This window comes from Varanus komodoensis, unplaced genomic scaffold (assembly GCF_004798865.1).
Source record: "Varanus komodoensis strain SLA01 unplaced genomic scaffold, ASM479886v1 scaffold55, whole genome shotgun sequence".
Classification (NCBI taxonomy): Eukaryota; Metazoa; Chordata; class Lepidosauria; order Squamata; family Varanidae; genus Varanus; species Varanus komodoensis.
In genome coordinates this window covers 2,492,266-2,514,411 of record NW_025336157.1, presented here as the reverse complement: position 1 = coordinate 2,514,411, position 22,146 = coordinate 2,492,266, and the positions used below count along the sequence as shown (strand labels likewise).

Below are 22,146 nucleotides of genomic sequence, written 5' to 3'. Positions count from 1 at the left end.
TGCAGGGGAAAAGAGGTGCAAGAGATAAGAGGATTACACTGCTAAATCCTTCCCTCCATCAGATTAGACAGAAGGAGGGAGAGATGGAAACTTTAGTCTCAACTGCAGGCCAGCCAGCAGCACAGAATGAGCAGGAGGAGGTGCTGGGTGGGGCTTAAGAGTAGCCTTGTAGTTAATGGGATGCCAGGATGTGGCCACATCCCCAGATCCCTGGGAATGCTGCAGTTCCACCCCACGTGTGGCACAGCAAGAACTAGAAATGTGCCCAGAGGGTTGTGGTCCCACAGCTCCTGGTGGGCACCAGGTTGGGGAAGGCAAGGCTGGATGCATTGCTTCAAAACAGTCTGCCTGAGCGAAAACATGCTGTTGACTGATGGGGCACCAGAACCAGCTGCTGCAGCTCCTTCCCCTTCTGTGCAAATGCTTATGAAGCCTGCAGAGGTAAGCAGTGTGCCATCTTAGAAGAGGCATTCCCCTGGAGGTGGAAGAAATGCCTCTTCCAAGGTGACAGCTGCTGAGTCATCTGCGGACAAGAATTTCATTCCCTCTTTCGGCCCCAGAAATCATGCTCTTTCCTCTTGCAAGCATACGCAGGTTTGATTCACCCGTGAGTGGACTATTCTTTATACGATTAATTGACAGACAGTTTTCTTTAATCAGATGATGGGCCTAGTTAACAATGCGTCCTGTGAAGTACGCCGGAGCATCGCCAGTGCGGCTCAGAAGCGTCCCTCCTCCCCCCCTTGCTGTCTCTCGCCACATGCCTCTTGGCTGCCTGTGCCCCCACGCCATGTTTCTTTCCAGAACTGGGCATGTCTGTGCAGGTGTAGTGCAGTCGGCGCCCTGTTGTCCACAGTGGGACCTGGTGGAGCGGCTGAGTGTGGGGCGGCCTGGGAGGAGGTGTCCCTCGGGGAAGAGGAGAGACCAGCGCGGGCTCTCACGCCCGCGCCATTCCCTGAACCCTCGCTCTGGAAGCAGAGCCCGTGGCTATTTCGTTCCGCAGAGTCATATGGCAGGGGCCCGGCGGGGCACTGCAAGATCGAGTCTTGGCTACTGGCCACCTCTTCCATCCTCGCACTCCACCGCTACGCCCCTTTGTCACTCTGCATCGCGAGTCCGTTGCACCAGTGCCCCTTCGCCCTTTCCGTTTGCTGCCTCGTCTCTCATTTTAGTCCCAGCTGCTCTGGAAGGGCACAAGCATTTAATCTACATCTTCCTCCCCTCTCTGCCGCCCCCGCCCCCCAAGCCACTGTTGGGGCTGGAATGAAATTTACAGAGCACATAATTAACACCAGCAGGTCTCCGCCAGCGCGAGGTCGGCAATTAAGTCAGGCCTTAGTCGTGGCGGATCCCAAGTGGAGTGGCAAGGTCAGGGCACCGCGGAAGGCGGCTGGCCAGTGTGAGGTCTGGGGCGGATTAGCACAGGGGCTGGAAGGGCAGTGGGGAGCAGGGTGGGAGAGGAGCAAGAGCGCTGCGTGAAATACGGCCTTATTCACTTTGTCTCTCCTGAGAGTTCACGTTCTGAAGGCACATTTCTCTCTCCGAACTACATCCTGGGAGCTGAATCCTCTCTCTCTCTCTCTCTTCCCCTCGTTCTCTCTCTGTCTTTGTCTCTGTCTCGCTCTCACTTGCACACGTGCGTACGCACTCATTCGTCCTGGGTACAGCGTTTGGATGGTGCTGACTGACTTCGCGCCTCCTCACACAGACAGACTCGCTGCCCCCCACATGGCGCTGGTTCACGTTCTTTGTGAGCTGTTAAATGTGTTTTCACACAGGGGAGACATTAAAACGCATTTGAGCCTCTGGCACGATAGCTGCTCATGCAGGAGAGAACGTGCGAGCGACGGCGGGCCATCGTGTGCGCTCACCCACCCACCCACGCGGGCGTCACGGCCGCACCACGGCGGGAGTTGCTCACGAGTCTGCGGAACATCTGCCCTGCTTGTGCTTCCACACACACACATGTGTGCAGACCCATGTTGTCTGTTCCAGCCTTGCTCACCTCTTTCCACACTAGGCTCTGTGTGGCCGGGAGGATGTAGATAGAGCAGGGATCTCGGCAAGGATAGCACTGGGCGAGGGCTGGGGGTGATCTCTGGCTTCTGGGAGCACCTCGGAGGTCTGTTGTTGAACTTCCTCCTGCCCTTTGACCCTCACTGACCTTTCTTCTTCAGGAGCCTCCTTCTGTTCTTTTCCTTCTTTCTAATCATATGACTTTCCTTTGTCTCCCAGTTCCCCAGGCTGCCTTTCATTCAGATTCATGCCCTCACCGGGGGGAAGGCTCCCAGGTCCCAGTCTAATATACCTAAGGAGCATTTTTGGGTACGCACTGGAATGCCTTTCCCAGGACACAACTCTCATTTATGCCGAATTAGGGATCTGCAATGAGAGGGCGAAGCTGTAGAGTTGGGAAAGTTCAGGAAAATACTTTTTTAAATCATCTTTTCTATTCTTCCCCGTCTACACCCCACCTGCCCACCCTGGGCAAATAAGAACAGGAATAGGAGAGAGAAAGAACATGGCACGAGAAGGGCAGCTTAAAAGCTTATTCTGGAATAGCGTGTTAAAAAGAGGAGGGGCTCCTTCTGGCCCGGGTGGTAACATCTGCGGCTCCAAACTTGATAAAATTATGCACGCTCAGGAGACTACAGTATGAAATGGAAGAACCTTGCTTGTGACTCTGTGCAACCCTTGCAGAACAGTAAAATGGCTGCCGTGGCTCTCTTTGTGTTACCGGTGCCCCGCGAACAGCTTCTCTCGCTGCAGCTGAGCTTGGGAACACGTGGCTCCTGCTGTGCGTTGCTGGTCAAGCGCTGGTGCCGTGCACACTTCCCGAATCGGCTCTAGTTGGGCCAGGCTGGCCCGGGCCGACTTGTAAGGGAAGCCTTCCTCTTGCAGTCTTCAGGGCCAGGTGCCTGCCAGGTACAACTCTCCCCATTCAGGTATGAGCAGCCTGGGTGGGGTGGCCTTCCATGGCCGGCTCTGACCATTCACGTGGTAGATCCGAAACTAGCAAACGTGCTTCTGAGCAGAATAGCCAGATGTCCCCCCCCTTTGCAGTCCTCTGGAAAGTCCTTTGGAAAGCTGGCACAGTCCTCTCTTGGTGTAAAGTCAAAGATTCGTAAGGGCAGCGAACATCAGGGGTTTTGAAGCTGCTCAGCCACAGCAGTGCAAGGACTCGGTGGGGACGCAGCTCACTCAGTCATTGAGATGTCTTCCATCTCCGTTTAAATGTCTGCTATTATTTTTAAATGTGCCCCTATACATGCAAATTTCCATTTGCAAAACTTATGCAAATCAGTGTACTCTTTTATCCTTTTCTGGGTGATGCAATTTCTTCCTTTTCACTCGTTTTTGAGCAATCTGTACGTAGTCACACTATGGCTTATTTAGAAAGATGCAGAAAACTTTCCTGCTCCAGCAAGCATTTCAGGATATTTTGGTGAAGTAACAACAAAAAGGTGCTTTTCTGCCACTGTTTGCCATTCTCATCCAGCAGAGATGTGGGAGTGGGGGAGAAATATTTCTGCGTCTGTGGAGGCAAGCTACAGTGCAGCTTATTTGCCAAGGAGAGCCCTTGTTCTCTAGTGTTGCTTCCTGAAAGCTTGCCAGAATTTGATAGGGAAATCGTCCATGTCGTCCTTCTTTTTGCCTATCTGGGGGCAGGGGTGCCATATTAACATTTTGTTAATGCCAGTTGGCGGAGCATTCGGCATCTTTCAAGAGTCAGCTTCTTCCTCAGGACCCTGCACTATGTTTCTTGCATTGACATGTATGAACTTTTTCCACTGTCTGGCCTGCCTTTTCTTGCAGCTGCTGGGTTTAGAGGCAGGGGAGAAATTGCCCTAGTGCAGATTTGACGTTTGCGCCTACCTGAAACAGAAACCAGTATGCAAAACCAAAACTCACTTCCCCAGATGCGCACACCTCTGAATTTTGCAATGGAGTCCTCCAATAAAAACTGGGTACAGAATCGTGTATATTACGGAAAGCTTTCATTCAAAAATACCTGTTTTGTGAGAAATTAGCACAGAAGCAGATATACATTGTGATGTGAGTGGACTTAAAGAAAAAAATCACAAGTTTAGGTTGAACTGCTCTTGTGGCTGGGAATATGAGAAACTGAAGGAAAGAGAAACTGACAGCTTCACCCATCCCTAGTTGAGGTACATTTTGATCTGTTGGCAGCACACTGGAGGACAATTACATTTTTCCAGCTCTATCTTTAACCAAAAGAACAAACACCCTCCCGGCTTTTAAATCAGTGGAGGACAGGCTATGGCAGAACAGACTAATGGCAGACAAAACCCAGCCAGGTACTGAAGCCCCTTCAACAATGCATGCATAATAGCTTACAAAACCGGATCATCATCTACCCGTTGAACAGGCACATCGCCTGAGCTCTGTCTTTGCCTTTTCTCTCCCCTTTGTTCCTCAATCCCACTCTCTCCACCCTAAATCATGTTGCTTTTTTTTTCACCGGCAACGCTGCAAAAACAAGGCCCTTCTTCTCTCCCCCCTTGACTGTGACCAACCCTCTACCACCATCTTCTTCCCTCTGGTCTTCCACTGCTTTGCTGTGTGTCCCCTCCTCCAGCACCCTGCGGCCAAAACCACAACAGCCCTCCCCAAACCCTTGCAGGGTCTTTCCATTTCTTTCTCTGTCCACCACAAGCTCCATTATCTCTCCATTCCAATATCCGTTCCATCAGCCTTCTCCAACTAAGTGCCATCTAAGACCATTCCCATCATCCCCCAGCCAGCAGGGCTGTTGAAGCTCTCCTGCACCCCCAGTAGACCCCACGCTTTCCCCCTTGGTTTCCCTTTTGCTTGGAAAGGCTTGCTGCCACTCCCAAAACAGGCCGTGCAGGTCTTTGCATGGTTTCAGCTCTGTCTTTCCCCAAACCCTGCAAGGCAATCTGGGCTTTTAAATCAGTGGAAGGCAAGCTGGAGGCTACAAGACACACTGCCAGACCGTTCTGGTGAGAAGTGAGAGCCAGAGAAAGGAGGTGTGGATGTAGCTTGGCCCTTGAACCACTGGCAGCCTCCTTTTGCTGGATCAGGTCCTGCCCAGAGCATGTAACTCATTCATCTTGACTCTGACTGGCAGCAACTCTCCAGGGCTTCAGGCAGGAGACTTTAAAAATATCTCTCCCTTTTCAGCAAAGCAGTCCTCTCCTAGCTCTGGCACGGCTGGCTGATGAGAGGATCCCACTCCAGTCAAGCCATGACCTTTGCAGGGATGTTGTGGGCGCAAGAGAAGTGTCCCCCAAGGATCCCCTGATGGCAGGTGCCTTTCGGTGCAGCGTAAAGGGATTCCCTCGAAGGAATTTGCCCATGAAACCGCATCCACCAGCGTCACGTTGCAAGATTCAAATCCTGGCCTTTCTCCAAACTCGCATAAACCGTAGAGGAGGAGGTGAAGGGGTGTGTGTGTGTAATGTGTAAGTAAGGGAAAGCAGTTGTCTAAACTGTACAACCCATGAGTGTGAGCAGCAAGAAGCAGAAAGGTGTCGCACCATCACTGCTGTCAGTTAACAGCTTTGTTCCTGACACCCAAATTGCTGTCTTCTTTCTATCAGCAGGTCTCGTCTCTCAAGGGAAGTGCAAATTTAGGCACAGCAAACAGCTGTCGGTCCCTTACTTTGTATCCTTGTCCCTCCTCCTCTCCCCGCACCCCGATACCTCCAGAAAGACACGAGAGCGAAAGGCAGCTACTTACAAAGCAAAGTGTAACACTCTTGGGTGTGTGCATTGTGAGGCTAGTATCTGCAGGCATGCATATACCCAGGGACCAGGCACAGTTCTGGTCTTCCGGGGGCTTGGGATTTTCTCGGGAGCACTCTTCTGTCTCCTGAAAAGAGCTTGGTTTTGTTTAACGCACGCTAGCAAAGAAGGCATTGCAATTTAGCGACCCCTGCACAGACACCCACCCATGCTAGTCCCTTGCAGGCGAAAGGGAGAAAGGGAAACAGGAAGTCGCTTTGCTAAAGCTTCCCTGCCTAGTGCCGTTATGTCAAAGCCCCTTCCAACCCATTTGAAGCGGGCCTCTAGAGCAGAGGAGGGGCGTGTATGTCCTTCGGGTTTCAGATCACAAGTTCCATCCTCCTTCGACACTGGCTGCAGTGACTGCGGCTGATCTTGCAATCCAGGAACATCCCGGAGGCCGTAACTAACAACTAAACGGTGGGCCAGTTGGTAAAGTGCCTTTGGGACAATGGGACAAGCTCCACCCCACCAAAGACAGGTGGCTTTGCTTGTGGGTTTTGTTTCCATTCCCAATTAATTAATCGATCCTCTGTTAAACAGATGAGCCCTGTTGTCGCCCTACTAGGCAAGAAAATATAAGTGCAGTGCGCCAGTTACTATTCCTTATATTAAAGTATTGTTAGGCGTCTTTTCCAGAGCAGTTTAGGCCAGAAATGCAGAATATAGCAAAGTAAAACAATGAAAACATGGATCCAAGTGCAGGAACCCCTCTCCCTAATTCCTGCTCTTTTTAATTCTCTCCCACCCAAGCCACTCATTCATTCAACACTGTGGATCATCCATTATGCATTCACACTCTGGGAAAAAAAAACACTTGTTTTTAAAACTGCCTCTCAGTGGCTTGAGGCAGCTTGCCACCTATTAAAAGGCACAATCGCATAAAATCACTGAATAATACCAATCCCGCACCCCCCCTCCCCAAAAAAAACATTGTTATGAATCACCCACAGCACCTATTGCAGATACAGTGGGCTAACAGAACTGTATGGTAACTTTAGCATTCTGGAATGTCACCCATGCAAATTAATCATGCTAATTAGATATGGGTTGTGAGCCATGATCAACCCAGAAAAAGAACCCATGCTTTGTTCTTAGGTTCTGGGTTACTAAATTTGCTTAAAAACTGCCTGCCAGCATCATGCTGTTGGAGCAGCCATTAGAATAAAAATGTGTGAACCCCAAACCATGGATTGTCGCATGGGTTGTTTCACTGAGGCTTGCTCCCAGTTCCACTGAGACACGATTAGCATTGCAGGCCCAAGTAACTATCGATGCAAGAAGGATGTTGAGGGACAGACCTCTGAGTAAACATGTCTTGGTTTGCATTTGAGTTCCAATGAGAAAAGTTGGGGTACCAATTTTATGAGCAGAGAAGATGAAACAGATTGGATAAGTGAAGCAGGCTTTGTGTGAGTTGATCAGTCCGGCCCTGTGTAAGAGTCCCCGCTACTTGCCTTTTTTCTGAGGCGGGGGGCAATTCACGTAAGATACAACTGATGAGCTCTGATTCAATAATACTTCCACTCTACAGAATCCAAGCAGGATTTCCCCAAAAAGGCTTAACACTCTACATTTCAGCCTTTAAAATGGCTACACAAAGCCCTTGGGTATTTTCAAGAAGCATCTTCAGAAGTTGCCACTGGGGGGGGGGGGGGCATGTGCTTTGTATGCACAAGGTCTCAGGCAGAGAGTCTCAGGTGGGAGAGCCAGGGAGACCCCTGCCTGAGACCCAAAGAACTGCCACCGGCCAGAGCCAGCCCCACTGGGCCACGTTCTGGGGGGCAGAGGCCCTTCTGCCAAACTGTATAGGAGGAAGAAGTGGGGTGGCGTGGTCCCACCCACAGGCCTGACTGAAACCTAGTGCCGATCTGCTCTTCCCCTCCCAGGGCTATGTCCTGCCGGGGGGAGTTCCACAGTGTGACTTCACTCCTTGCAGCCTCACCAAAAAATGGCCATGTTTGCCTTTGCGTGTTTCTCCCTGTCTTCTCCTTTTTCGAATCCTGCTCCTTAGGTTGCATTTGTAGGAATCTCTGCAGCATTAGCTAAAACCTCAAATTGCCCCAGAGTGCTTTGGCAGAAAAGCGGTGTACAAATACAAAAAGAAGCAGTTCCTTTTAAGCGCTCCTGAAAGAAAATGGGTGGCCTGTCAGCCTTATTTCCTAACAAGCGAAGGAGGGGTGTGGCTGCTGGAGCCAAGCAAAGGGAAGGGCCCATAGGAAGCCTGGGAGAGGTTTTGGGACACAGTGACTGTGAGGACCTGTAGCAGGCGACCCACTGAACTCTTGGCCCCATACCCAAAGCCCTCTCTGCCACCCTCTGCATTCCCCATCTTAGGCATTGTGCAGTTCTCACCTTCTGTGAACAGCGCCTGCAATTCCTGCCATTTGAAATACGTCACGTCTCCCCGAAGCTGCTGGGATAAATCAGGCAGAGGGAGGCTGCTAATGAGCTGCTTTTGCGATTCCTTGCAAAAATTGACACATCGGGAGGGGGAGAGGCGGGGGTTGTGGGGTGGGGAGAGAGGGGAAAAAGCCTTAATTGGGGGAGGGCTGAGCCAGTTAATTAAAACTGGGAACAAAGAGGGTGTTGGTATGGGGCCATATTTCGGCATAGCTGTATCTCCTCTCTGCAGGGACTGGCACCCATTTTCAGGTGGGGCCCTGTGCCTTTGACCAGGGGAGGCAGAGCCCTGCAGGTCAGCTTTCTAAAGACCCCAAGTAGGGGCTGCTCTGTGCACATTGCCAAAAAACAAACAAACCAAAAAGATGAAATGCATCCCCCCAGAAGGAGACAAAAGATGACATATGAAATTTGCATATGTTCATTGATATGTATCCATGCAACTTGAGCAATAATTGCGACCATTTAAGGGGGAGTACAATACATCTCACATCTGAACGTCAGAGTGGGGAGGGCGAAAGACTGTGACTGTGTAACTTGTCCACCTGCTTGTGGTCCAGAAGGCCCCACTCTGCAAATGCCTCAGCAGACTGTTCTTTTCCCGAGCTGCCCAAATTCCATGGGTTTGCAATCTATTGGAAGCAAAACTCTGAGTGTGGGGAATCTGGGCAAAGAAGAACTAAAATGCAAAGAACTAAATTCTTCTTTAATGTGCAAAGAAGAACTAAATTCTTGTACGTTCCTTGAAGAATCTGATTTCATCGATGGGCAGATGACAGAACAAGAGGCGGCTGACAATGCATGGAACATGGACAGAACTGATTTAACAAAGTTGGTACATCTCCAAGAACAGGGAGATTCTAATTAGCCTTCACGGCTAATAGGGCTGAAAGGCTTCTATCTCACTCCTCCTCATCCTGCCTAATCCCCGCATGAAGCCAGCTACGCTAATGACGGTCACCTTATTTTGTGGCGGATAATTCACCCGCCATCTATGTCTGTACCTGAGCCTCGCCAGAGGCCCCTCGGGGTGTGCCGTTGGGGGTCGCCGCCATGCTGTCCACCTGGGGCAACTGGAGGTGGGGACAACTTTGCAAAACGCAAATCGTACAAGAGCGAACCCCTACCTGCCCAGGTGCTCACTGTCTTTGAAGCAGAAGTGGACACTGCATCGCTTCCAACAGAGTAAGGCCTCAAATAGAGGACTGCCCCATACAAAAGAGGACACTTGGCCTTTGCTACATGTATACAACAGCTTCCTTTCTATTTCTGGATTTCTATTCTTGATTTCTTCCTAATGTGATTATGCTCAACCAACTGAAGCCCTGCCTGCAAATGGCAAAATAATATTATTAATAGTAATAATAATTCTTAGCACTTGATTCACAGTTTATTTATTACTAAAGTATTTATTACAATGCACTTTTTGGAAAGGCACAACAGTGACTGTCTGTCACACATTAATACATTAACAACAGCAAAAAGACACACACTTGTCTGGTCCTTTCTTATTATAAATGTACTCCAATTATAAATAAAAGGGTTCCATGTCCCCCCCCCCAAAAAAGAGTTAAGTTTCCTTTATTCATTTTAATAGCAATCTGTTAGTGAATGTTTCCTGAGATTTTTGCAGCCTTTCTCTTGCTGAAGGCTCCCAACATTTTTTTTATTTTGCTATACATATTCCAGCAGTTGTTATTAAATTCCCAACACGATCGACGTCTGTTGAACACACGTTATCTTTTAACAAACCTGATAAGCAACACATGGGTGATTGTACTAAAGTATGCCCCACTGTCTTGGTAATAATTCCCAATATTGATTTCCAATTGCTCTTCCTGGCTTTTTTTTCCCACAGTCCCAACCGTGTGTGCATTGGGTTCGCTCCCGCAAGAACGCAGAGCAAACAGTAATGCGGCAGCCTTGTCCACCCATTTTATCCTGCCTGACATTTAATACCATATACCCCTGATTAGCATGTCTGCAGTGCATCCAAAGAGACCAAACTATTTCCTTACAATTTTGTACGCTAAACAATGACAATAGGAATACTATTCCTCCTGCTCTTGCTTCTAACAGTTAACATTTGTAGAGCACTTTTGCATATTCAACTCTGCAGGGTAAATTAGGCAGCAATCCTATCCTGAAATCTCTTTCAGCCTGAAGGAAGACGAACTTGGGGACCGCTTTTATCTTTTCAGAAATATAAAAGGGTTCTGTGTTTCCATGGCTAAAGGCACCACCCTATGTGGCCGCCCATAATCCTCCAAACCCACAGGATTAGGAGCATCTGGCGGAAGCTAGGTAGAACACGGAGGCAAGGCTTGTTGCTGTGTGTCCTTCACTCTCCAAAATATTTAGAAGGTTGATTTTGGCCATCGGAATGTTTTTCCTCTCCTCACAAGATGGAGAGGCTGAGGCATTGCCGGGATGCTGTAGGGCCTCGCTCCTTGCCCCCGTCTCCCCCATGCCTGTTCCGAAGCCAGTCATCTTTGGAGCTCCCCCCTGCATGGAAGGGGAAGTGTTGGGAGGAAGGGCTCACTAAGACCAGTGCTGCCACCCCAACATAGAAACATAGAAACAGAGCGAGTCAGAAGGGGCCTCCCGGGCCATCTAGTCTGACCTCCGGCACCAGCCGGCTCTGCTCACGACATGCCCACCATGTGGACGAAAAAGTCTTCGCCCAACGTGGGGCTCGAACCCACGACCCTGAGATTAAGAGTCTCGTGCTCTACCAACTGAGCTAGCCAGGCTCCAGCCACTCTGGCCGAGCTCAGGCAAGGCTTGGAGGACGCGGAGTTGCACTCTGAGCAGCCGAGGACTGCAGGGTTCCCTTCGCAGTCGCTGAAATGAACGCAGACGTGAATCGTGCATTAGCCAAAGGTATGCTTTACCACCAGGTGTGAAATTGCTAGGGTGGTTAAAAAGGTGTTTAAAGTGACTTAAGGCACAATGCACCACGCATTTCTGCCAAAGGAAGGCCTCCACCGCCTTAGCACGCCTTGGCCAGTAAGGAGACCATTTTTCTTGTCCAAACAGGCATAAGATTACACCCTGAGTTTCGTGCTCCAGCTGGGTTGTTTTTCCACTTGGCTCGCTTGGTGTGATTTTTAGGGTTTTGCTGTTTGATAGTCAATAGGTGGTTTAGAAATAATGAAGGAACTGGTGTTGAAAACGGAGGTGTTGCATGAGAGACATCTCACGCTCAAATCTCACTGTAGCCACACACTCACTTGCCGGCCCTTAGGAAGCCGCTGAAAGCTCTCAAGTTGCCCACTGACTGGAAAATAAACCAGTCTGGCTGCTCCTCTGACTTCAGCAGCAGCTTCTTCCATAGCAGTCAGCAGGGAGGTTTCTCTGCGCCCGGAGAGCTACAGCCTCTCTCGCTCATATCTGCACAGCAGGCTGCCACATGGTAGCTGGGTGAAAAGCCAGCCACCCTTCTCAACCCCACCTTCTCCGCTATTTTTTTTAAATGCTGACCTGTCTTACAAGGTTATTGCAAGCAGGGCTCCGAAGCAACATGCAAGCTAGAGAAAGAGCAGCTCCGCTCGGCTGCTGAGTCCACGAAGGACCCGCTGCTGCTCTTGAGCAAAGTTTCCCTGATCTCCCTCCGAGCGAAAAGCGTGCCGGCAACACTGCTTTGCCCTGGCCAGAAGGTGGCGCTGCAGACCCATCATTCGTGGCGAGGCGGTGGCACAGGTGTGCCTGCCCTGCCCTGCCCTGCCCTGCCTTTGCAGAGCCCATGATCTGGCTCAGAAGCCGGGGAAGGGGAGGCCAGGTCGGCAAGAGCTGCCTGGAGCTCTTGGTTTGCACGCTGCTGGCACAGGGCACAGCCCAGGACTCTGTATGTGCGTGTGTGCGTGTGGGGGCGGATCCCATGAGGCAGCGAGATCCTGCCTGAGGTCTTTGCTGGGCTCCCTCACCTTCCAGCCAGGGCAGCTGGAAAAAGCCCCTGTCGTCTGCTCTCAAACCGGCCAAATGCCACCAAGCAAGGTCAGCGTTTGCGATCACAGCGTATTTTTTTATGTTTTTCCAGCCTATCTAGCAAAATGCCATCCACCCACATTTTCCCCAATCGAGCGGCGGCACAGGCTATTGATTCCGGCTACCCAGGCGGGCGGGCAGGCGGCCAGGGCTCCTGGGTTCGAAGGCAGCCATGTACGTGTTCCAGAGGCAAAAGGAGGGTGCCGAGGAAGAGGGGCAGGAACGGGAGGGAAGGAGTGAATTGTGGGGCACCTGGGAAGCAGTGCTGGCTCCAGGCTTTAAGGGACCCCCAGAGGGACCCCCTCCCTCACCAGCATAGTCCCCTCCTGATCTTGCCTTCCTCCTCGCTGCTCTCGCTCGCTCGCTCAGCAGGCTGAGTGCCTGTGAGGAAAGAGGCCGGGGCATGTGCCACGCTTCCTTCTCACCTGCACCCTTGCCCAGGTTGGCACAAGAGGCAGGCGAACAAGCAAGCTGCAGCAGTCGAGAGGAGCAGCAGCTCGGGGCGGGAGGCAGGGAATGAGCTCTGTCCACTGGAGGACGCTGAACTGCGTGTGTGGAGGCCCTGCTGGTTTGCCAGGAAAGAGGCGACAGGACATCTCACGGAGAGAGGCTTTGTGGCCTCTTTGTGGTACAGCACCACTATCCTCCTCCTGCATCCGGTAAACAGGTTGTGCAGGAGCAATGCTCAGGTGCAACCTATTTGATCAAGGCAGCTGCAGGGCGAGCAAGACAAGCAGGCAAAAAACCTCTCGTCGTACCAGTTGCAACTCTCTTTTAAAGCTGCCTGCCTTCATTCGGCCTTGCGAGTTGCTAAGGGGCTGGGCATGGGGCAGCCCGTCACACTCCGGCAGTGCAGGGACAAGGGAAGCCGTACCTGTGCAAAGTCCCTCCTCTGGGGAGTGGTTCAAGGGAGGGGATGCCCACTCAAAGTTAAGTGCAAGGAAACTGGGGTTGTCCCGTCTTATTTCCAGCTCGCGTTTGCTTCTGGTTCACAGCTGGAGGCGTAGTCCCCTTAGGGACGTTCCGCACCCTTCCCCTAAATGTTCAGCTCAGTTAAAAAAAATCTCCAGCCCCATTTGCGCATGGAGACAGAAGGGAAAGCGTTCTACCCGATTGCCGGCTCGGAAATAATATGATTAAATAACATTAAACGCATTAAGTTGCTTCTATTTATGTTCTGGCTGTTCCGCACTGATTCCCCACCCCTCCGCAGAACATTTCTGGCTACAGGCTTGGTGTGGCTGCAATCCCACCACATCTGGGGGGAAGTGGGGAATGGGGTGACAGCCGTGCTCGGGGTGCCTGTGCAAAGCTGGGGGCTGAGGCCCTGGGGTTCTTCGGTTCCTTCCTCGGGAGACGTCCTCTCCAGCCAGCCGAGGAAGTCAGCGTGGCCCATTCCCCGGCAGGCAGAGGGCAAGGCTGATCTCTATGGCCGAATCCCCTCATCGCCTTCAGTCCCCAGCCCTTCCAATTCCAAAGGAGACAGGCGGGTGCTAACGGTGCGGGAAAGGCTGCTGGGGGACCACCATGATTCAGACACCATGGGAGTGGATGACCGTGGCAAAGATGCCCCTTGCTCAGAGGGCAAGGAGACCGGGAGAGTGGTGGGTGCTGGAGGGGGAGAGCCCCCATGCCTCCGTCCTCCCAGACGTAGCCCCTGCCTGGAGCTGGTGGGCCGTGGGCTCCTGGCCACAATGGAGGCTTTGAGGTCGAGGGAAAAAGACCCTCATTCATGAGCGTGTTGTCTCACGCTCCGGCCTCGTTGCGGCAGGCAGCTTCCTGAGCCCAGGGCGCCCAGCTGTGGGGCTCAAAGGGGCCGGGTTTCTCCTGCATCCCCCCCCATCTTGGGCTAGCAGCTGCCCGGGCCTCTTCCCCTCCTGGCCCCCATCCCTGGGTCAGCATTGGCCTTGCCGTCTGGCTGCTTTCAAGCATTCACCCACTCCAGAGCAGGTAGATTTTATTCTGACTGGGGACTGTGTTTTCGGGGGACATTACCCCTCCCTCGCGGCAGTCAGCTTAGAACTTCTTCGAACCACCCGCCAGCCCGTCTGGCGCCAGCCCCTCGCTGGCAGCAGAACGGAGGCTCCCTGGGCGACGGCAGTTCAGCAGACTGCTGGACTGGGGACCTGGGGGAGCTGGGTTCTAGTCCCCCCTCAGCTGGGAAGCACACTGGGAGACTTGGACCATGACGGGCAGTTAGCCAAGCCCGCCTCACAGGGCTGTTGCGAGGATAAAATGGTGAGGAGGAAGGCTATATAAGCTGCCTTGGGTTCCTTGCAAGAGGGGAAATGTTGGGATAGAAATGCAATGCAACAGCTCTCAAGACTGAATAGTCCTATATACCTGACGATGATGATGGTGGTGATGATGATGATGATAATCCTTACAGATAGAAAAATAGTATGTCAAGGAGATGTGCAAGTTCTTTCCAAGAGGGTAGTTCTCTGGGTATAGGGGAGGAGGAGGAGGAGGAGGAGGAGGATGCGCCCACAGCAACCAGTGCCTCGGAAGCCCCTACTCTCTCAGGCCCAGAGACAGGGCGCCAGTCTCTCCCCACACACCCAAGGAAGGGGGAAGGAAAAGACACCCCACACTGCACGCAGTTATCTTTCCCTGGGTACCACCCTGCCTGCTGCTTGGAGGCAACGCGCCTGAGAACAAGTCAGTTCCAGCAAGGCGCATGTGACTGGGGCCTGGAGAGAGACATGGCGCATGGGTGGAGCATGTGCCTTGCAGGTAGAAGGCCTCCATCCTCCGCCTCCCCAGGTAGGGAAGGACCCCTGCCCCTGCTGCATGCCATGCGCTCCCGTGGCCCGTGTGTGGGTTTGTCGAGAGCGTGGTTTTGCTTTCTTCTTTCCTTTGCTATTGCCTGTAAAGCTGGGACGTCTGGGCCTGAGGCGGCCGTAGATTTAGGTGGCCCACCGGGATGGGGGCGTTTGGCTGTAACTGGTGTTGAATATATTGTATGTGAGTCCCACCCATGACGCTTCCCCCTTGTAGTCCTTCTGCCCGTGGTTTCCCTCAACCTGGGCACCTTCTAGGCATGTTCATATCTCGGTCCCTGGGGTTGCCATTGGAGTGCAACTCCCATCCTCCCCAGCCAGCACACTAGGACTTATGGGAGATGTAGTCTAGCACAGTTTGGGGACAGCTGTGTTAGCATGTCAGGAGAGAAGCTTTTTCAGCGTGTTTGTCATGGCGAAGGTGTTTCTGGTCTTACACTGAAATAGCAGGGCTTGCGCAGAATTTGAAATCTTAATTCTTGGTGCAAACCGTAAATCAGCTTTCCTCAACATGGGGGTCTTCCAGAAGTTTTAGACGGTGACCCCCCAGATCTCCTGACCATCGCCCCTGCTGTCTGGGATGAACGAGAGTTGAAGTTCAGGACATCTGAAAGGATGGGGAAGGGGGCCCTACATGATGTAAATCAAGAACTAATTCCACATGGCTCCTCCCAAAGCTCTGGGGCAGTTGATAATAGTCAAAGCAAAAACAAAATGCGACACCAGAAAGATGAAAACACCCTGTTGCAGTAAAGCTACTGAACCACTGAACTATTCAAAGTTTGACAGCTTTTCTGGATCGGATTTGGGCTTGGATCTTACCAAACCTCCTGGGGAATGGGGAATGCCCCCTGCGTATGTCTCTCAGCCCGAATGAACACATCTTAAATCTTAACCGCTAAGAGAAACTGTTGACATTTTCCAGTCACCGTGAAAGCCAATATGAATCCCTTCACTAGACAGATAACATCATTTCCATCATGTATTGGTAAAGAATATTTGTTGTGCCTTGAGTGCAAATATGAACAAGTTTCTTAAAGACATAAACATCTCCCACTGCTGGCCTCTTGAAATCTTAAAAATAACCACTGCTTACAAACATTGATCAGACATCTTGCTGCGCTCTGTCGCATACTGGATTTTTGCTTTTCCACGTCGTGTGGGTAAAGCACGCCCCATGCAGAATTTCAGCAAATGTCCCATGGCAAGGGCGTGGGCCCAGCCTCCAAACAGTACCATTCAGCCGGGCTTCCAGAAGATGCTTCTTCTCTTCCCTTCCCCAACTTCTCTCTTTGTTCTGTGCCCAAAAACAGCCATTTAACAGCCCTCACTTCTCCACTCCACGCTTCCCAGCAACATGCAGAGGGGGCACACGCACCTTAGAAGGCAGAGCGGAGTGTGAGGTTGCTGCAGGAACTGGCAATAATCTACATGGGGGAAAACAACTTCTTGCATTTTTGAGGAGCAGTTCAGGCGGCAGGCTCCTCAATCCTTGCTGAGTTTGTTTGTTTGTTTAAAGCCTATATATTCCACCCTTCGCAATGTCTCGGGGCGCTTCCTTGTAGACTTCACTCTCACACACATGTGCACGGGTGTTTTTAAAGGAATCGGGCGGAAGGTTCCTCCTGAGGAAGGGAGATGTGGACCCATCTTGTCCTAACCCCTGCCCAGGGGGGGATCTAATGTGTTAACAGGAGCTGTGGGCGTGGACAAGTGGGGCAGATCCATGGTGCTGGGCGGGAGGAGTTGAACCCTCCCCCCTGCACCCTTTCCTGAATCCCAGGATTTGTGCTGCCCAGCAAAACCTTTATTCACTGATCTCCCACATCAGGCCTAGGTGGCTTGTTGCGAATCCTGCAAAAAGCATGCTATATTTGTGAGCATGACGGGGGGCTGAAAAGAGGCACAGGGCATCTTTTCTCGATTTAGGGAAGGCGTTCATTATGACAAGCTAAAAGCTTCTGAACTTAGAAACAGATGTTTCTATCCAGTGTACGCTTTTTGATGCTAATGGTTCAAAGCCATTTGGGCTCAGCGAGAGGGTTCCAGCAATTTCTGCTGCTTGTGAGAAAATGGCGGATTGAAATGTGACCATGGCCCGCTAAGGAGGGACAGGGTACAGTCCAGCCTGCATGTTTCAGGTGGTTTTTGAGGGCTCACTGCTTTTTCTGTGTCTCAACAACCAGGAAAAAAATCGCCTTTGAAACTAATCTCTGCTTTGCCCAGGCTACTGGGAATTGTAGTTTTGCAGCTGCCCTGGCTCCTTTCATGCCACCACACTTCCCAGAGTTCCAGGGCTTGTCGCAGCCCTACTGGTTCCTGCAGGGCATAGGCTTCCCGGGGCTAGCCGAGAAAGCAGAATGGGGAGGGGAGAGGCAGACAGCTGTTGCCCCCTGCTGCCAAAGAGATGGAAGATGGGGGTAGGGTGGCCATGCACCCTAACTGACGGAACACAGTCCTCTGTTTGAGGAGCTGTCAGGGGACGGACCTCTGTTTGAAAGGCTGTGCAGTCCAAGTCTAGTGTAAGCATTTGGAGATGAGAGGTGCTGAAGCCGAAGCCCCCCACCCCCCTGTGACTGCAAAGAATGCAGATCTGCAGCACAGGGAGAGAGTGATGCAGTTCCTCTTTTGAGGTCGTGCAAAAGCGGCCACCCTGGTTTACTACAGGCAGCAGGTTTCGCTCCAAGAGTCTGGAGTTTCCCAGCAGAGGCTCAGCCCCCACAGGGCCACTTCGCCAGGTGTGCCCCCTCTGCCCTGGGAGCTGCCCCAGAAATGCACCACGATCCCCCTTTGCTGCCCGGTTTGTCCTTTGCAGCCAGCCACCTCTGTCAGCATGAGTTGTCATGGGCTGCTGTTTCCTGGGGTTCAGCTCCCTCTAGAATAGGGTACCTTGAGGTGAAATCCGTGTCTCAGGTGCTTGTAAACACACACACGCGCGCGCGCTAAGGAAGAACTCGGCCTGCCATGTTATGCTTTGCAGGAGATGGGGCAAGTTTTGAGCACGGCTGAGAACGTGTTGCAGGAGGTTCTCCCCACAGCACGTGCACACACTTGGCTTTTAAATCAGTCTAAGGAGGGGCGTGTGTGTGTGTGTGTGTGTGTGTATGCATGCGTGCCTATTTTAGAGCAAACCACCACAGCCTCCAGCAGTTGAGGGCAGAGCAGGGCTTGGGTAGTGATCCTTGGAATGAGGATTGAAATTTCCCAAGCATCCGTGAATCACTGGAGAGCACACAAAGCCAGCCAGATTTCTCAGGGCAGGAATTCTGCATCTGCTGCTATGCACTCTGTCGAGCAGCCGTCCCCACATTGCAGTGGGTCAGGATAGCGCAGCCCTAAAGTGGACAGCCGGGGGCTCTTGAGGGAGGAGAATTTATGCAACTCAATGAGGTTTGGTTCATGGATCAAAATAAATTATCCCTCCCTCTCGTAGCTGAGGCAGGCAGTGAGTGCCGACAGGGGCCTGCAGCAGAAACGGGGCCCACTGATCAAAGAAGAGGAAGGCGTTGGCACGATTAGGTTAACCCTGTGGTTTGCAGAAGCACGGCAGCAAAGCCGTGGTCCTTCAGACTGAAATGATAATTATATGGATAAGGGTTGCAATATTGGGCTGATTCACTGCTGACTAAAATTGAGCGAGGAAAGAGGTCCCGCCATCGAGGGGCAAGATTTTTCAGAATACATTCTGCATTTAGAAGCTGGGCTTCTCCAACTTGGGGCACTCCAAATATGTTGGATTACAATGACAGACAGCACAGCTGGCTGGGGTGTTCTGGGAGTTGTAGTCCAAACATTTGGAGGCAACCCGATTGGCAGACATTGCCCTGAGCTATCCAAGCCCCAAACGGTCCAGGTTGCAGAATGAGTCTCTTGGACTGGATCCAGAAACAGCCTGAAAGTCAACAGAGGGATGATGCAAACATGATGCAATATAGTCAAGCAGACAGACGGATGCTTATAGTAAGACAAAAGGTGCTGGGGCCGAGGTTCAGAGAGTTGTCATTTTAATTAACGTTCCTCACTGTTGCCAGGTGGTTTATGGATCAAAAGTAACCTGGGAGGCATCTTTATCTCCATCACCGCAACCCCAGCCCCAATCCAGCATCACTCAGCGCCAGAGCTGACAGAGGTTCTCTGGCAACGATGGGAATTGTAGTCTGCCACTTCTGGGGGACAGCAGATTGTGGAGGGCTGTTGATAAGCACCTTCTTGTGAAAACAGCAGAGGGCAAGCCCTGTCACAACAGAGGTATTCTCGACTCTTCCCTCCTGCATGAGAGGGAATGCCTCTTCTAAGCGGCCGCCTCGCACGGCGTCTTCACAACGTGAAACGAAGTGCATTTCTTGCTTCAGGAATATTTGTATGCAAAGTGAGTTGATAGATAATCGATTCACTGAACAAGTCTGGGAAGGCTAGATTAATTGATTAACATTTCTTGAATTAAGTTGTAGACATAATAAGCGAATAAATAAATAAATAAATGCGGCTCAGGGGGCAAAACAGCCAAGTGGGCCTGAGATAACTGGGTGGGAGGAAATTTACGGGGGGCAGCTTCTTACCCTGTGCAAAATTAAATAATCCAGAATGCTGCACCGAGAGATGATGCATTCCGCAACACCCGAGCTCAGCAATGCATCATGCATGAATTCTGTAACGTGATAGAAAGGAGGCAAATTTGCACTTTCCTTTCTGCTCATTCTAATTTATTCTGCTGCTGGCAGGGGCGGCCAGGTTGAGGCGCTAGGCAAGCCCCCCCTCCCCCCGGGCCCCTTAAAAGCCTGTGCAGACCCCCTCCACCTCTCGCATCGCTGCCGAGCATTCTCCCCACATTGCTTGCCATGCTTCTAGGTCTGTCTTGAAGACTCACTTCTTTGTATATTTAATCTGTTTCTGCCCTGCTTTTTTTATGTATCAGCAGCAGTTTCCAAGATGGCTTAGATTAGAAGAACAAAATATATCCAACATGGAATCCACAGTAATAATATAAAACAATTTAAATGCAATGGAGTAAAGCAGCAATCAATTGAAATCATGCGAAGAGCAGAAAGCAAATGAAAACAGAGCAATATCCTGAATTAAAAGGCCCAGGCAAACAGAACCATTTTCCCTCCTGCCACCTAAATTTCATAAAAAAGCACTCCCAGGCCGACGCTCCCAGGCTGGGGCAGCGCTGCCAACAGAGGCCGGCTCCGCAGTCACTGCGCAGCTGATGGCAGGAGCTGCGTGCAGTGGGCGGGGGGAGTCACCAAGACCCCCCACACACAGCATCCAAAAATGGGCACCATCCTTTAGACCCCCAGGTCTCACGCTGGCCTCTTGGCCAATCTGCTCCACCTAACTCCCTGCAGCGGTGCTGTACTGCAACTCCCATCATTCCCAGTCAGCATGGTTGGTTGTGTGCAGGTGCACAACCAGGCATCTTTGCCTTGGCTTCCTCCCAGTATATGGTATGCGAGAGGTGGTCTGTTTCTGCTCGGGGAGGTTCCCTTTTGGCTAATGGCTGGCCAGAGGCCTCTTCAGAGATCATGGGGGGGGGGGTTGGCCACGGAGCCGTGCCACGTGGCAAGCGGGCATCGCTCTCTGTGCAGCATGGCTTGTGGGCTCATGCAAGCCCACCCAGAGTATGCAAGGAACCCAGCTGAGCAGCCGCTGTGCTGTTGGGTCCCTGCGGTGCCGGGAACCGACCTGCTTGCCACTTCTGCCCCCTGGATTTTGATTCTGGGGGCTGTTGTCCCCTCTCCCTCCAGCACAGAAATGGGAAAACGCAGGAGCCTCTGCTGCCAGCATCCTGTTCGGCAGAGTCACGTTTAGGCCCTTCAGCACCACTGTTAAAAGCAGAGGGCGCCGCCCCTCCATGCGCTCGCACAGGCGCAGAATCCACCGATTCACTCCAGTCCCTGCGCCCTCTGAAGGAACACCCCGAACGAACGTCTGCATCTGCATCTGCCTTTCCCTGCATGGAGAATGTCTCTGGCGCTCTTTCCATTGTGCAAATACTGCAGCTCCCCAATTTTCCAGACACTCTCAGGCGCTGGGAAATGGGAGGGGCGTTGGTGCAAGCCCGATGGCGGCACCCCATCCCCCGTGACCGGCCAAGCAGGCTGACGGAGGGTGCAGAGCCCTGCTCACAACAGTCGCCGTCTGTGCGTGGCCACAAGGCGATGCCCACGTGGTGGCGACGTGGAGCGGGGCCCTGGCCTTTGCCGCCTGCTCATCCTTCCCAGCCTGCTCCTGAGCTGCACGTGAGCAGGCCAGGGAGCTCCCCTGGTCCAGCAGTCGCATTTGCTGTGCAAATCGCTTCCTTTGCTACTGCACCAGGGACTCGCCGCGGAGCTTGTGGGGCAGCTCCGTGGCAACCTTTTCCATGCGCAATGCCCAGGCTTAATTTTAGCTAGAGCCTCCCCAGAGGGGTTGAAACCCAGGAACCGCTCTTATGTACTATTGTATTTCAATGTATTTTATCATGTTGTAAGCCGCCCCGAGGTTTCGGCAAGGGGCGGCATAGAAATGTTATAATAATAATAATAATCATAATCATCCAGGGGTTTGTCCTGCAGCATGAGGGAAAATGGCGTGTGTGCTTGCACATGCGTGTGTAAGAACACCTCTGATTATCTACAGCATCTTTCTCCAACCTGCTAGGAATTTAGGAGCTGGACTCCCATAAGCCCTTACTAGCATGGCTACATTGAGGATTGCTGGAAGTTGTGCTCAAAACATCTGAAAAGGGGGAAGGCTGATCTAGGAAAGAACTCTCTATTCTCCACCTTCCTCACCCACTCCAGATCATAAATGAGGAATTGTGTTCACCTTCCTGTCAGCCCGCATGACCTTCAGTTTGGATTAAGTCTCTGCTTTCACCAATGAATCTCATGGGTTCTTGACCATCTGAGTAGCATCATAAAAGGTTTTAGCTCTCATCAAAGCAGGAGATCAGTCTGACAATGTGATGGGTGAAAGTGTAGAGGTGAAAAAACTGGGAAGGAGACCAAGCTTAGTTTTGTCGTCTCCTGGGTCTTTTAAGTCAGCGTACTGTTCTACTTCCCCTCGCTTTCTCCTCTTCTTCTCTAAGGGATATGGTGCAGATCTTCCCGGTGGCATCTGCACGCCGGTTTCAGTTCTGAAGGACTGAGGAAATGGTGTGGGCCTGGAGAAGGTGCATGTGTGGTGGAGACTCACCATTTGTGTTGGGCATCCCTAGAGG

At 51.8% G+C, this 22,146-nt stretch overlaps 1 protein-coding gene and 1 non-coding gene across 2 annotated transcripts in view; one reads left to right on the top strand and one right to left on the bottom strand.

The window, feature by feature from the left end:
• The window catches only part of MACROD1 (mono-ADP ribosylhydrolase 1), a 251,469-nt gene that overhangs the window by 127,983 nt on the left and 101,340 nt on the right, over positions 1 to 22,146 (top strand). The gene's annotated exons all lie outside the window — the stretch shown is intronic.
• TRNAK-CUU lies at positions 10,853 to 10,925 on the bottom strand. Its single transcript has one exon. It is a non-coding gene; the product is annotated as a tRNA-Lys (tRNA).